Raw genomic sequence first — 14,794 nt, 5'->3', positions numbered from 1 at the left:
AACCACAGCACCACTCTTGTCACCTTGTACTTCGAGAGGTTCTTGACTGGAGCGAGGAATACGAATAACTTTTTCTTTGCATAAGATCTCCGCGTGATGTTGGGACAACCAATCCATTCCGATGACGACGTCGAAACTACCCAAAACTATGGGTATGAGATCAATCGAGAAAGTCTGACCCGCTAGAACAATACTACAACCCTTGACTACCTGTGCGGCTTCTACACTTTTACCATTGGCTAGTTCTACGACGTGTTTGGTGTCTAGGGGTGTTGGTGTACGTTTTAATAATTTACTCATTTTCAATGACATATAGCTTGTATCAGCACCCGAATCAAATATAACATAAATATCGTCGAGAAGAAACTTACCCATAACCACATTGGGATCATTCACTGCATCTCCTCGACCCAACACAAAAGCACGACCACGAGCTTCATTGCCGTTGTTGTTGTTGTTTCCCCCGTTGTTGTTGTTACCATTACCCTGATTGTTGTTACGGTTGTTGTTGTTCTGGTTTCTGTTCAGCTGAGGGCAATGCCTTTTGAAGTGACCCTCTGCACCGCACTGAAAACACCCTTTGTTACCCTGCTGTTGATTCTGCTGTGCTGGTGGCTGCTGCTGATTCTGGTTCGCAGGTCGAGCGCTTCTACAATCTTTGGCCTCATGACCCATCTTGAGGCATCTTTGACAACGACCCTTGTTACACTGACCGTTGTGGTGTTTGTTGCAGGTGTTACACTTTGGGAGATTTCCTCGATACCCTCCCTGTCTGTGGCTGCTTGAGGAGTGCTGACTTGGACTCTGGTAACTGTCTGTCTTTCGCTGTTGAGCTTGCGACTGCACTGAAGCTGATCCCTTGCTAGAATCCCCATCCCATTTTCTCTTACTTTCACTGGGAGTAGCAAGTGTAGTAGAAGCAGTAGCGGTAGCAGTAGCACTGATACGCTTAGGCAGTTTATTCTGTTCCACTGCCTGATCGGTGATGCGATGAGCGAGACGCTGAATTTCCTGGATGTTGTTGAGGTTAGCCGAGGTAACGTGGCTCTGTATTTCTGGTGCCAAACCTTTGAGATACAACTCAATTCGCTTGTATGGAGGGTCCACCATAGTTGGACATAACACAGCCAACTCATTTGATCTCTTGGTGTAAGCTTCGATTTCCGAACCAACCATTTTCAAGTTATACAACTCGTCCTCCAACTTGTGAATGTCTTCTCTAGTGCAGTATTCCCTCTTGATCAGTTCTTTGAAATCATTCCAGGGTGTGGCGTTAGCAGCTGCCAACCCTAAGATCTGCACTTGTGCGTTCCACCAAGTGAGCGCAATCCCTTCAAGTGTGCCAGTGGCGAACTTCACCCTGCGAGCCTCAGGGCATTCACACATTTCGAAAACCGACTCGAGCTTTTCAAACCAGTGGAGGAGTCCAACTGCTCCCTCCGTGCCACTGAACGAGCTAGGACGACAATCCATGAAATTCTTGAAGGTGCACCCAGGTTGTTGCTGAGCGGGTTGACCTATGGTGTACGAATAGGGCAAAGTTAAGTACGAGAATTAATGTAGGATCTAAAGATCCTAGTGTCTATACTGCAGGGTATACTACCTGCTTGGGCGGCTGCAACTGCCGCAGCAACGAGAGCCTCTAACTGGGCTTGAGTCATGTTAATTCGTGCGGCCATTGATCTTCACATCAAAGGCAACATAAGTGAGAAAGGTTCGCGAATAGTGCGATGACAGAAGAGTGTAAGCACATAAGTATTCTCATGCAATGACAAGTTGTGAGCAAGGCAATGTAAGCATACTACGAGCAAAGTTCTATGCAAATTCTAGCATGTAGGCAATAAACATAAACCTTATTACCTAGGAAGTTGAGTCTTGCACGTGGAGCGAAGCGTCGTTGTGGATCGTTGAGAGCACTGTTCTGGTTATAGTCTGGTTTTAATAAAAACGTTTTTCCATATTAAAACCAAGTTCTCTATAACCAATGGCTCTGATACCAATCTGTCACACCCCCAAAATCCACACGCGGAGTATCACCGCTTGGGAGCGCGACTGACCAGGATCAAGCCACCAATCATATTGAACATGCAATTAATATTAAGTAAAATAAACGTAAACCATCCATTCAATACGATAGGTGTTCAAAACATAACCATAGTTTCAAAGTGTAGCGGAAGCATAGTAAATAAACCAACATTAGTTAATAGTTTTAAATGTCATAATAGTTTCAACGTAGAAACCACGACCCTTGCCCACAACGACCCGCTTCTCCAGTGCAAGCTCCAAGTACCTAACGATCTGCAAGGCATGTAACAGAATGATCAACAAACTAGTTGAGCGAGTTCACAGAAAATAAATGCGTAATAGTAAGTTCGTTTGTAACAGGTGGCTCTACTGGGCTGTTAGTACGTTCTATTGGTGGGGGCTTCCCACGTTGTATAACCACTAGACTATTCGTATCTATAAGTATCCTTCACAACCGAGGATAGTGATCAGTATAAGTATCCTGCACATCCGAGGATAGTGATCAGTATAAGTATCCTTCACATCCGAGGATAGTGATCAGTATAAGTATCCTTCACATCCGAGGATAGTGATCAGTATAAGTATCCTTCACAACCGAGGATAGTGATCAGTATAAGTATCCTTCACAACCGAGGATAGTGATATGGTAGTCTAGTCATAGTGTCAGTAGTGTATCTATTCAACCTTATCCTTTCAATCCCATTCCCAACACCCCGGGAATCCCATGCCTTGGTAAGAGTGTGAACTCACCTTGGTTTGCTCGGTATGCTAAGTTATGCACTCACAAGTAATTAATCACGTCCTATTGTATGCACGTATAACAAATCAGTTCATGTTCACAATGATACGCATGCAATTTAATGTTCACCTAACAGTCAGTTTGCATATCGGCACAACACGTATCATTTCACATTTAATCATCAACTATCATTCGATTCACATTACCCATCCTTCGATACATTGCTCATCCTTCGGTCTAACAATTATCACAATTATCACAATTATGTTTCGACACGTCTTTCAATACACAGTTATCATCTTACGATTCATGGTTATCTTTCGACACATCAGCTATGTTTCGACATAGTTATCACAGTTATCATTCGGACCGAATGCTATGTTTCGAACCAATGTCATCTTTCGGTCAATGCTATCCTTCGGTCAACACTACTATGGTTCGGTCAAAGTTATCCTTCGGTCAACACTACTATGGTTCGGTCAAAGCTATCCTTCGGTCAACACTACTATGGTTCGAAGGACAAGTATCTTTCGGTCTCAACAACTATGTTTCGACATAGTTATCCTTCGACACAAATTATGTTTCGGTCAACACACTATCTTTCGGTCAACTATCAATTCCTAACAGTTTCAGTACGTCATCGATCAAACAGGCAGATTTCAATTGTTTCTCAAGAACCCTAATCGAACCATACATGAACACAACCTAATTACATTCAATCAGGTTAACTTTAAAACACGACAAGTTCATAACTAATCAAGATCAATACTCGAACCCATGGCGTAACAATCCGATTAACATAAATATTTTCCAAGACATACATACCAACCGATTACAATATGAACAATCCGATTCAGATGAACAATATCTATCGCACATACAATGCTATCAATCATCAGGTATATACATATGCAATTAAATCGGCCCACATGCGATCAACTAGCAACAAGATCGGTTAACAATGAAATCGTGTAATCATGTGTTCGATTATCAGTTAAAGCAATTAGCACGACAAGATCATCAAAATCGTAGGACACTATTTCGCCGACTATTCAGAATTAGACACACGTACATGTTTTTTCACACACACAATTAACCAAGATTAATCATATACTAAAGCACCAATCGGAACTAGAATCACTAACCACAATCCAATACTGAATCGGATTCCAAAGAGAAGGGAAAAAGGTCTTGAAGCTTGCTGCCGTCGCACAAGAGGAAACTAGGGTTTTTGAAAACTAACTGTCGACTTACATGCATTCACGTTTATAAATCGTTTCACAGGAATGGGCCAAGCCCATTAGAAAGACTGGGCCGAAAGATGTCGAAGGATAGAGTCCTTGGTCGAAGGATATGTTTCGTAATCCTTCGAACCGAAAGTTGATCCTTCGAATCGAAGGTTATCTTTCGTGATCCTTCGAACTGTATGTCATGTTTCGTGATCTAGACTAAGTGTTTTAATAATAATTCTAATATTATTTTCTACCACAGCAAGTAATCACATATAGGCAAAACGACAATACGTTTCATTAAAACACAACGCGTACAATTTCAAGTCCACAATCCAAACAACTAAACAGTCAAAGTCAACGCGCATCTAATGCGAAAGTGAAAGTCAGAAACTCGAGTTGTCACACAACTTGTGAGAGCCTCTAGTATGCATACACCTGAAAGTACCTGCACACTAAACACAACTAGCGTAAACCCGAAAATAACAAAACAAAACTACTAAATTAACACACGTTGCGCACTACTCCCCGGCAATGGTGCCAAAATTTGACGTGCTATCGTAGGTACACGCAAATTTAATCCAATTACTACTAAATAGATAGTGGTAGGTGGGTATCGAACACGGGGAGTTTGTGGAAAGTGTATTGATTCTATAGCTTTGTTAATAAACTACAATTAAACTAATTTGTAGAAATTAAAATTCAAGATTTTGGATTGTTGGTTTTAAGAACTAAATTACTAACTAATTGTGAATCAAAATTGGATTGTTAATCAAAGTCCGAGAGAATGACCATTTTAGGTTCCGGTTTCATTAACAATTGTGCATAACCCCAACTAGAAAGAGTTACATAGACATAACTCATACATAAACATTTGTTGTGATAAAAGGGAACGAAGTACTCGGATTATATTAACGCGAGGCTGTTACCCGATGATCAATTAATCAATATCCAACCCTGCCCCTTCCCGTGATATCTCGATTGTCAGCGACACCAAGAACGTACGGATTAGACGAGAATCAAAACATCAATTAACAAGTTACAATCAAACATTCATATACCATAATAAACATAGCAAACACACCAAGTTTATCATTCTAGAAATAAAAGAAAACACACAAAAGTCATAGTAGAAACCTTAACCTAAGATGATCACCAAAAGTTTAGCCGGACATGGCTTGGTGAATCATCATTCCAACAAAATCAATGTTCATCAGGATCAAAATACACACCGAAAATGTTTCGAAAATGTTTCCAATCACTTGCCAAAGCCAAAATTCACCCCAAGACTCCAGAGAAACGTTCCAATGATGAGATCATGTGAAAAGACACCATAAAAACGGTTTAATAGGGCAGTTACAGAATTCTGCGCAGACTCCACCGTAAATTACGTTACCACCGTAAATTACGGTGGACATCAAACATTTACGGTGCAAGTCTTCTGAGTTACGGTGGAATCTGGCATGTTTCAGGGCCACCGTAAATTACGGTGGCCACCGTAATTTACGGTGGACCCCTGAATGCTGGGTTTTGTTTCTTCTTTCATTCAACGCATGACCCGTTCATCTCCAATCCTTCCAAAGCTGCATTGTATCCACTTTTAGCTTCCGAACTGCACCTGAAACATAAGCACTCGTAGTTATCTAATTCAAGATAATTACACGATTAAGTGAAGGGTAAATTCGTCTTTTAACATCATTAAGGGTTGTCCAATGGACCACCCGTCAATGGTTCAGTTTTATCAACAACTTTTTCTTTGAGTTTAGAAGGAACTCCCTGTTTTATGGTGGTTGCCATTGGACAGTTCCAGGCGATGTGACCAACTTTTTTGCATTGATAACAGGTTCTTATTTCCTTCTTTTGTGCAACATCATTCTTCATTCCCTCTTGCTTCTTAGCAAGGAATTCTTTGTCCGTCTGCTTTCTGAACAAATTCTCTTTTTCTTCTTCAGAAGATGTTCCTGAAACAAGTTTAGTTTTTGGTTTATAAATTTTCTCATTTTTATGATTTTCAGGTGGAATAAAACCTAATCCTTTCTTTTTGAAATTACTGTTATGGTTTGGTTTCTTTCGATAACCCGAACCAGAAGTGTAACCTTTTTTCTTGTTTAACCTTTGTTGAACTTTTGAAGTGTATTTTTTAGGTTTTTCAGTAAGATTTACATCTTTTATTTCAGAAATATTAATTTCTGTTAATTTAAAAACCTTGTTAATCATTTAAGTTTTAACACCACTTATTGGAAATTCTTCATCAGAATATAATTTGTTAGAATCATTCAAAGTATATGCTACTTTGAATGTTTTGTCATTCAAATTATTTTGTGATATTAGAAAATCTTTATTGTAAACCCTTTTGACCGGTGAACTCAAACTTCTGTCTGATGAATTCGAATTTTCTGATTTAGACTCTGACTTTGACTCTTCATCTTTATCCAACACCTGATCGACCACTTTCTTAATTAACTCGGACTCATGATCAGTGTCAGATGCAGTGAATGTGATGTCAATATTATCTGGCAATCCATCTGAAGGTTCAGATTCCCACTTTAAATTGGTTGCTTTTTTGACTCTTTCTGAATTAGGATTTCGTGGAGAATATCCTTCTTCAAGCGGAGGTGGACACTTTGTATAATCGGTACTATGTTTCTTACCAGTATTCTTTACTTTAGGTTTCTTTTTTTCAAACGCTTTCATGCCTTCTACTATAGGATAAATCCTGTTAATCACGTAAGAAGCACATGAATAACTTTTCAATAACCTGTTTACCCTCTCAGTTTCTATCCTCTGAGTTTCCAATTTTGTTCAAGTTCAGCACATTTCTCAATGTACTGATTGATGATTTTCTGATTCGTCATGAACGCTCCATTGAGTGTCTTCATAGCTTTCTCTTGTTCATTGCTTGACTTGCTATATTGATTCAAAGCTTTGTTTAAAACATCATACGATTCTTTCAGTCTGTTCATGTTATGAATCAATTTGTTGTTGTGCCTTTTCACAGTATCACAATTTTCACACTTCTCAGGCATCTTTTCAGTATCAGCTTTCTTCTCAACCTTGATAGCTGGAATTTCTTTAACCTGCTTCTTTACCACTCGAACATTTTCCTCAGGTTTGACCTTTTCTTCAACAGTTGCTGCTTTATGATTCTTCTTTTTCGCAGCTTGTCTTTATTTGATCTCTTCCATTTTTCCTGCAAAATACAAATTATACCTATCAGGTGAAAATTCTCTTTTATAATATTCAAGTTTTTGAATTTCTTCACTGTCATCATCACTCTCTTCATCTGATGAGTGATCAAAGATTGGTGCTTTTTCTGAAGCCTCTTTTGTTGAAACTGATTCTTCTTCTTTCTTTTTAGGACTGGATTGCTGAGATTTGTAATAAACATACGCTATTTCATCTTCAGCAGTTGAATCTTCAAAAATTTGAGCAACAAATGCTTTAGAATTTTGAAGTTCTGTTAGGATCATAATGATCCCAATTAAAACCTTCTGGAATTCTCTCATCATCTTGATGAACTAGATAAGCTTTCTTTGATGTCTCTTCGATTAGTTCCTTCCTAGCATGTGAAGTTTGTGACGATTGTTGTTGATGCGGCTGTTGAGCAATTTGATGATAAATCGCTTTTCGATGATAATCATTGTTGCTGAATGGATTTTGAGCTCCACTTGCTTCGCGATTTGTGCATTCTCGCTTAAAGTGCCCCTTCTCCCTGCAACGAAAACAAGTAACTTTAGAATTCTCAAAACCTAAAGGTGAAGTTCTAGCATCACGGAAATCATCTCTTCCAGTGATCTGTTTAAACTTCTCAGCTCTTCTCAACACACTAGCCATACACCACTTTATATCCACTAGTTCCATCTCTTCAGCATCAATTTAATCATAATCCTCTTTGGTCAGCATTGGATTACCAATTCTTCCGGCTACCAAACTTTCATAAGACTCTAAAACAGTCACCAATAAAGACATATGACCACTGGCAACATCTTCCGAGAAACTCTGACCATTCTGAAGATTTAATGCAATGTTGCATCATAGTACTTGGCCATTATTGGTTGCTGAAAATTTTGGATTAAATGATGGATATGAAGACAATGCAGTTTCAATCTTTGGTGCAATGTTGGTCTTATCAATCGTACTTCCTTTGTAGTACAATCCAATGTCCTGTTCACCATTAGAATTCTTCATTTTCTCCATCTTCCTTAGTTCCATCTCTTGAACTTCGAGTTTTTCTAATAAACTTGCTCAGTGATAAATTCTCAAATTCACCATTATTCTTTAGAATCATAAGATATGTGCCCCAAACATCTTGTGGTAATGCATCGGCCAACTTTTCAACCCATTCTTCTCTATCTTTCTTGATATCCAATCGCTTCATGTTAACCACCAAGTTGCAATATCTTTCTATAATCATTTTGGTGTTTTCAGTTTTCAATCCACGAAATAGATCAAATTCTTTCTTCAAAAGCGATTTTTTGTTCTTGATCATGTCTAAGCTACCAACAAACTTCGTTTTTAGTGCTTTCCACATTGAGTGTGCATGTAACACCCAAAAAATATAAAACCGTATATTTCATTATAAAGCATTATTCAAACAAGAACCAACTAACTAGGAACCTGTAACCCAGTTAGCTACAAGTCTTGAAGTAACTCATAATAAGGTTAAAACACTTAAACTTAAGGTTAAATAAAAGTTTAGGGACCAATCTAGCCAAATCTGAAACTTAATTACTAAAATAGTAAACAAACACACCAAACACACACTTGTGTGTGTGCTTGGATTGAACAGAAGACAGGGGCGACCAGGGATTTCCTCCAAACCCTAGTTTTCACACAAAATTCCCAAATTGAAGGCTCAAACCAAGTCAAAATCGAAATCTGAACATAGATTCGTGATCACCTCGTCAAAAGGATCATAAGGTATGCCAAATTAGGTTGTTTTGATTCAACTCAAATTCCTTGCATGTGATAGAAATCGAATGTTGAGCTTGATTATGTGTTAGATATATGAAATTGGAAGTGATATGAGGTTTAGGAACAAACCCTAGATGATTTCTTGACTAAATCTTACATGATACTTGTAGGGTTTCATCAGCACCATTGTAGATGATTGATGAGCTTGAAGAAACTTGATAAATACTAGAATTATAACTCTTGTTCTAGCACAATCTGAATTTAAGAAGTAATTTCAGAAATATTGATGTTAAGACGGCCTTTCGTACGCGGTACGGGCATTATGAGTTCCTTGTAATGCCCTTTGGGTTGACTAATGCACCCGCGGCTTTCATGGACCTCATGAACCGGGTTTGCAAACCTATGCTGGATAAGTCGGTAATCGTGTTTATCGACGACATTTTGGTATATTCGAAGAATGAAGCTGAGCATGTGTACCATTTGCAAGAAGTGTTGGAGACACTCAAACGAGAAAAGCTGTATGCAAAATTCTCGAAGTGCGCCTTCTGGCTACGAGAGGTACAGTTTCTTGGGCATATCATTAGTGTCGACGGGGTACTAGTGGATCCGTCAAAAGTAGAAGCCGTGTCAAAATGGAACACTCCAAGGAATCCCTCGGAAATCTGAAGCTTTTTAGGGCTCGCGGGATATTAGCGGAGATTCATACAAGATTTCTCCAAAATTGCTTTACCATTTACCAAATTGACTCGCAAGGAGGAAAAGTTCGTATGGGGCATCGAACAGGAGGAAGCCTTCCAAACGCTCAAAGAAAAGTTAACTCACGCTCCGGTGTTAACATTACCGGAAAGAGTTGACGATATGGTGGTTTACTCGGATGCGTCGCATTCGGGCCTCGAATGTGTTTTAATGCAACGAGGCAAGGTCATCGCGTATGCCTCGAGGCAATTGAAGATCCATGAAAAGAAATACCCGACTCACGACTTGGAGCTAGTAGCAGTGGTGTTTGCCTTAAAAATATGGAGACATTATTTGTATGGGGTAAAATGTACAATCTTTACAGACCATAAAAGTTTGAAATACTTCTTCGATCAGAAGGAATTAAACATGAGGCAAAAACGATGGTTGGAAACGGTCAAGGATTACGATTGTGAAATACACTACCGCCCCGAGAAAGCCAATGTAGTGGCAGATGCGTTGAGCCGAAAGGCAGATTATGCCCCGATACGAGTACAATCGTTGCAGCTTATTGTGACCTCGGGCTTACTTGAACGAATCTGAGGAGCACAAGATGAAGCAGTAAAGGCGGAAAACTGGAGAAAGGAAAGAATTGTCGGCCAATTTGAAGATCTTGAAGAGGGCAATCACGGTTTGAAAACACGTTTCAACAGAATCTGGGTTCCTGACACATGTGGAGTTAAAAAGCTTCTACTAGATGAAGCTCACAAATCCCGTTATTCCATTCATCCGGGAGTAACCAAGAAGTATAACGACTTGAAACAAAACTATTGGTGGCCCGGAATGAAAAGTGATGTTGTGAAATATGTGGAGAAATGCTTGACATATCTACAAGTTAAGGCGGAGCACCAAAAACCATATGGTAAACTCCAACCGTTAGAAATCTCGGTTTGGAAATGGGAACATATTACGATGGATCTATTAACCAAACTACCAAGGACGAATCGAGGTTTCGATGCTATATGGGTAGTTGTTGACAGACTAACCAAGAGTGCTCATTTTATCCCGATACGTGAAACGTATACGTCCGAAAAGATGTCTGAAGTTTACACTAATGAGATAGTAGCACGCCATGGAGTACCGGTATCCATCGTGTCCGATAGGGATACCCGGTTCACTTAAAATTTATGGCGAGATTTCCAAGAGCAAATAGGAACCAAATTGTTCATCAGCACTGCATACCATCCTCAGACGGATGGACAGAGTTAAAGAACAATACAAACATTGGAAGACATGCTACGGGCATGTATAATCGACTTTGGAGGCAGTTGGGATGTCTATCTACCATTAGTCGAGTTTTCGTATAATAACAGCTACCATGCTAGTATTGGGATGGCACCGTACGAAATGCTCTATAGTAGGAAATGCCGAACCCCGGTATGTTGGGGTGAAGTGGGTCCACGTGAACTCGCCCACCAAGATATAGCCACTAATGAAAGGATTGATGTGGTTCGGGCACACTTGAAAGCGGCACAAGATAGACAAAAGTCGTATGCAGACAAAAGTAGGAGACCTATTGAGTTTCAGGTTGGTGACAAAGTCATGCTTAAGGTATCCCCATGGAAGGGGGTTATCCGGTTTAGAAAGAGAGGAAAATTAAGCCCGAGATTTATTTGGCCGTTTACAATTGTCGAACGAGTATGGAAGGTAGCATACCGCCTTGAACTACCAGAAGAATTAAGCAGAATTCATAACACATTTCATGTGTCACATCTTCGGAAATGTTTAGCGGATGAAACAACCTATATCCACTATGATGACATCGAGGTGGATGATAGACTAAACTATGTGGTGAAGCCCATTGCGATTTTGGATCGTAAGGTGAAAACCTTAAGGAACAAAGAAATAAATCAAGTAAAGGTTAAATGGGAACACAAGATGGGATCGGATACCACATGGGAATCCGAAGAGGAGATGCAACGGCTCTACCCTTCATTATTTGGTACGTTATTTGGTTTCGGGGACGAAACCCTTTTTAAGGGGGTAGACTTGTAACACCCCAAAAATATAAAACTGTATATTTCATTATAAAGCATTATTCAAACAAGAACCAACTAACTATGAACCTATAACCCAGTTAGCTACAATTCTTGAAGTAACTCATAATAGGGTTAAAACACTTAAACTTAAGGTTAAATAAAAGTTTAGGGACCAATCTAGCCAAATCTGGAACTTAATTACTAAAATAGTAAACAAACACACCAAATACACACTTGTGTGTGTGCTTCGATCGAACAGAAGACAGGGGCGACCAGGGATTTCCTCCAAACCCTAGTTTTCACACAAAATTCCCAAATTGAAGGCTCAAACCAAGTAAAAATCGAAATCTGAACATAGATTCGTGATCACCTCGTCAAAGGGATCATAAGGTATGCCAAATTAGGTTGTTTTGATTCAACTCAAATTCCTTGCATGTGATAGAAATCGAATGTTGAGCTTGATTATTTGTTAGATATATGAAATTGGAAGTGATATGAGGTTTAGGAACAAACCCTAGATGATTTCTTGACTAAATCTTGCATGATACTTGTAGGGTTTCATAAGCACCATTGTAGATGATTGATGAGCTTGAAGAAACTTGATAAATACTAGAATTATAACTCTTGTTCTAGCACAATCTGAATTTAAGAAGTAATTTCAGAAATATTGATGTTAAGACATGTGTAGAATGCATGTATGTATGTATGCATGCATGCATGCATGTATGTATGTATGTATGCATGCATGTATCTATGCATGCATGCATGTATAGATGCATGTATGTATGTATGTATGTATGCATGTATGCATGTATGCATGTATGCATGTATGCATGTATATATGCATGCATGCATGTATGCATGTATGCATGTATGCATGTATGCATGTATGGATGCATGGATGCATGTATGTATGTATGTATGTATGCATGTATGTATGTATGTATGTATGTATGTATGTATGTATGTATGTATGTATGTATGTATGTATGTATGTATGTATGTATGTATGTATGTATGTATGTATGTATGTATGTATGTATGTATGTATGTATGTATGTATGTATGTATGTATGTATGTATGTATGTATGTATGTATGTATGTATGTATGTATGTATGTATGTATGTATGTATGTATGTATGTATGTATGTATGTATGTATGTATGTATGTATGTATGTATGTATGTATGTATGTATGTATGTATGTATGTATGTATGTATGTATTATGTATGTATGTATGTATGTATGTATGTATGTATGTATGTATGTATGTATGTATGTATGTATGTATGTATGTATGTATGTATGTATGTATGTATGTATGTATGTATGTATGTATGTATTGTGACACCCCGAAAACGTGTTTGGTAATCAAACCCCATTAATACTAAAAGACGGGTAAGATACCGTTAGTGGTAAAATTAACCCGGTAAATATTAGGATTTAAATAATTAAATCTAATATTATATAAAAAGAAAATAAAAGTTTTGAGAAAAACAAAGCTTATGACAGGCCGAGTCAACAGGACTAAAAAAGACGGATTATGACTCTCCCGAACCCACTAAGTTAACTAGGAACACTTAAACCTAGTTATGAGAATTGATTATTTCTAGTAAGTATTATGAGGGGTTTAAACAAAAGCTAAACTTGAGGAACCAAAGTTGGATAATTTGAAAATGGTTTTATAAACAAAAAAAAAAATAACACAACACACACATAAGGGTGTGTGTGCATTCGTGGAGATGGCCAGGAGAAGCTCTCATGGAGCTCAAACCCTAGCTTGCTCAAGATCATCAAATTGAAGCTCGATTCAAGCCCTAAATCAATGCATGAACACATAAAAATGATCACCAAGTCATGGGGATTATAAGGTATGTCATAAAACCTAGATTGGTTAAAGTTGAAAATTGAGACAAGTAGGTTACTTGCAAATAGATTGTTGGATTATGATCCAAAGTTGAAATTGAATGTTTATGTATGTTTAATTTCATTAGTTATGATGAAATTATGAAGAACTTGATGTAAAGTTACTTGTAAGAGATTAACAAGTAAACTAGGAAGTGGGTTTTTGACTAAATAGAGAAGATGATGATATACTTGTGCTTCAAATCATCATAATTGATAGTTGAAGCGAGATACTTAAGCAATTTACAAGTTTAAGTACTTGATCATACATGATTCAAAATGGGTTTTGAATGTTGTAATGAAATTGGTGATTTAAATCATGAATGTGATGTTTGAAATCATGATATCTACTAGTTTGAATGTAGAACTTGATTTGATTAGGTAACCGGATGAATGCCTAATAACATGACGAAACTAGTTTCACTCATAAATGGAACCCGTAGATTTCGCGTAATGAAAGTATAAGTTTTATGTAATTAGATGATTATATAATGTATGTAGACTATGTTGATAAATGTGGTTAAATTAGTGGCCTAAAATATCGCTTATCGAATAGTCGAAGAAATGCCTAAGTGAGTTCGTTGAACTCAATTGTGTATTTCATACATTAAAAAGGGACAATTGACCTTTGAAAGTCAAACTGACCATTTATAAGATTGAATGATAATTTTTATATGAAATACGTAAGGTGGAATAGTCATAATTGATAATGACTAATCTAACCGTCTTACGAATTATAATGATAGTTTGATGCTTAATAAGCTAGATGGAAGTTTGGGAAGGAAGCGAGTCAAACGGATTGAGCACGGGGAAAAGAATAACCGGATGCAAGGTAAGTAAAGCTTACACCTTCTAGAATAGAATACTTAGTTGTATAATGGATAGCATTGTGAATAATAAAATGGACATGGTTTTCGCGGGCATTTTGTCAACAAAATAGTTGTTGACAGCAAGCAGGTCCGTATTTGCAGAAATTGTTTCGAAGCCTTGAACACTTAGTTTTGACTCAATATTTGGTCAGAAGTGGTATAACAATATAAATGATGATTGGTAATTTTTATACACTTTTCGGAAGTTGTTTAACGTGGTTTTCGCGAACTTTTTGTCAACAAAATAGTTGTTGACAGCAAGCAGGTCCGTGTTTGCAGAAATTGTTTCGAGGCCTTAAACACTTAGTTTTGACTCAATATTTGGTCAGAAGTGGTATAACAATATAAATGATGATTGGTAATTTTTATACACTTTTGGAAGTTGTTTAACGTGGT

This window comes from Helianthus annuus, chromosome 10 (genome assembly GCF_002127325.2).
Source record: "Helianthus annuus cultivar XRQ/B chromosome 10, HanXRQr2.0-SUNRISE, whole genome shotgun sequence".
NCBI lineage: Eukaryota > Viridiplantae > Streptophyta > Magnoliopsida > Asterales > Asteraceae > Helianthus > Helianthus annuus.
Note: the sequence above shows the minus strand (reverse complement) of the source record.